The sequence below is a fragment of the Saccostrea echinata genome, unplaced genomic scaffold (assembly GCF_033153115.1).
Source record: "Saccostrea echinata isolate AGI-Se365-2 ecotype Australia unplaced genomic scaffold, CSIRO_AGI_Sech_v1 ptg000023l, whole genome shotgun sequence".
NCBI lineage: Eukaryota > Metazoa > Mollusca > Bivalvia > Ostreida > Ostreidae > Saccostrea > Saccostrea echinata.
Genome location: NW_026889772.1, coordinates 13694111 through 13696946, shown reverse-complemented (window position 1 = coordinate 13696946; position 2836 = coordinate 13694111). Strand labels below are relative to the sequence as shown.

General features: G+C 30.5%; 1 long non-coding RNA gene across 1 annotated transcript; it reads left to right on the top strand.

Moving 5' to 3' along the window:
- LOC133191545 (uncharacterized) lies at positions 1-686 on the top strand. The gene is made up of 3 exons (XR_009721726.1): positions 1-52; positions 159-277; positions 601-686. It is a non-coding gene; the product is annotated as an uncharacterized LOC133191545 (long non-coding RNA).
- Positions 687-2836: the final 2150 nt, after the last annotated feature.

The following is a 2836-nucleotide window of genomic DNA, read 5'->3' as shown; positions in this document are numbered from 1 at the left end:
AACGGAGGCCTGGTTAATGCTAGGATTCACGCTATTGTTAATTACGATGCAGGTAGAAAAAAGGAAGTGAAGATGTTTATCTATTAAGAGTTAAGATTATCTGACAATTGTTCTGTATATACTTTTTAAACCTATTCAATTTTTTTAATGGCCATCAGGTTGTATGCACCATTTTAGGATATATTTACTATAAACGATCGTCTGATGGGCACCTAGGTGTTTTTAAAGGAGTTGTTGAGCTTTTCAAGAGTATGTGGTTTGAAATAACAAATAACAGGTAATAAACAACATTTGTACTTTTTCATACTTAAACACTCACTGTAAATGATTTTTTTGGCGCATACAATATTTGGCGAAATTGATTTTTGAACAATGTGAATGTGCTTTATAAGAGTATGTTTTCACAAGACATTTACTGATGTACTTGATTTAGCGGAAGTAGCTTTCCTCAAAAGACACTAAATAGAGTTTCTGACCAAAATATAATGCATTTACAGTACGCTAGAAACGAATTGAAAAAAAAAGAATGATTTGCTGAAATAATCGATTGATTTGATATCTGTATCGTAGTACTTTTATTTAAAACTATTTTCTATACAGATTTGTCAATGAGAAGACGATGCCAAATTACAGAAAACAGTTTGGAATATTTTGTGTACTGACTGGATTCAATATGGTATTATAATAGAGTAGTAAATCAACATTTGGCATTACTTTTAATGTGTATCCATTTTCAAATGAGGTTAAATGCTGTATATAAATCTTATTTGTTTGTATTTTGTGTCACTCTGGTACTTTATCTTTCCTGCCTGCTGATGCTGTGTATCATTCGTTGAACATTTTAATTTTTTCCACTACCCACAACTGCAACAATATACAACATAGACAACTCTTGTAATGTGAAAATGGACAGCCCTTCAAATAAATTGACTTGCAGTAGCAATACACTTTGCTTACGGACTGGTATTTTGGTTGCATGGTTAATTTGTATGATATACATTAAGCGCATATTTTTCATTCTGGTTTGTTTTAGCTGAAACAGTGTAGACTATTATTACGTTTTATTTAGGCCCTCATCATCAAATAATATAAATGCAACGTAGATTTTTATAACCCCTTATTATCAAAATAATTTGTAAGTCCCCATTATCGCTTATGTTTCGATTAAGCATTTTTTTCGTTAAGGGTTTTAATGAATATACACACTTATTCTTAATGTAATAAATAATCAACAAACATTTTTTTTTTACAATTACAATTTTTAATGTTACGGGTTGCAAAATAGTGCATAAATGGCATATATTTCCTTTTTATTTTTCCAATACGGAAGCGAATTGCTGTCAGTTGAAAATATATTTTGACATGTCATACTTACGAAATACTAAGTCGCATGAACGACATACCATGTCGTACGTACGAGATAACAAGTCGTAATTACGAGATAATATGTTGTAAGTAATAGATACAGTAAGTCGTAAGTACAACATAATAAGTCAAAATAACGAGATAGTATGTCGTAGGAGATACAAAGTTGTACGTACCCCACAATAAGTGGTAATTACGAGATATTATATGGTAATAACGAGATAATAAGTCGCAAGAACGATCGAGATAATAAGTAATATAACGACATAAACTAAGTCGTAATAACGAGATAATAAGTGGTAATAACGACATACTCTAATTCGAAATTAAGAGATAATAAGACGTAATAACGAGATAAATCGTAATTTCGATATGTTAAGTCGTATGAACGAATACAAAGACGTAAAAAGATACATGTATGCTAAGTCGATATAACCAGAAACTAAGTCCCACTTACGAGATCATATGTCGTAATTACGATGAAATAAAACGTTATAACGAGATTATCCCCCTTATTCTCCGCTTACACACATAAACCACGGATAGATTATTCACATTTATAATCTTTCGTTTTTATACATAATATTTAAAATATTATACATGTATTTATCCTTTTTCTCGTCAAAGAATTTCTGAGCCGGATTTTTTAAGCGGAGTTTTACACCACCACTCACCCAACCCCTCTCCAAAAATTCCCAGGAAATTTGACGAGGGGGAGGGTTAAATATCCTCTCAAAAATGTACATGTAAATGAAAGAATCCAAACTTGAAACATCTTTTTCATTATGTGTGTTGTATCTGTAGGGGTATTCTCGTTATTACGATTAATCATTTAGGACGTATACGTAGTCGTTATAACAACTTTTTATGTCGTTCTTACGACATATTATCTCGTTATTACAACTTATTATATCGTTATTACGCCTAAGTATCTCGTTAAAACGACTTTTTATCTCACTGTTAAGACTTTTTATCTCGTTATTACGACTTAGTTTCTACGTACGTACAACTAGTATCTCGTAGGTACGACATATTTTCTCGTAATAAGGAGTTATAATCTCGTACATACGACTTAGAATCTCGTTCGTACGACTTATTATTTCGTACATGTACGTACGACATAGCAAAAAAAAATCAACTGACAGCAATCCACTTCCTACGATAGTGTTCTTCAGTACAAACAAATATAAGAATGTAAAAACAAAAGCCAATTTAGAGTTTGTTCTTTATTTATTGTTTTTAAGGTATTCCATCTCTATTCACTTCAGATCGAATGAAATTAAAAATATAACACATATGTAAGAGTTGAATACTAAGTATATGTATATTTAGACATAACTCATATTTATCTTTCTTTGGTTTTTATCAGTAAAAATAAATTTTAAAAAATGTTATCTTGTTTAAAAATTATTTTAATTGTTTTTCTATTTCTAAGGATTAAATACATCTTTCCACCACTGCATTTATTGGT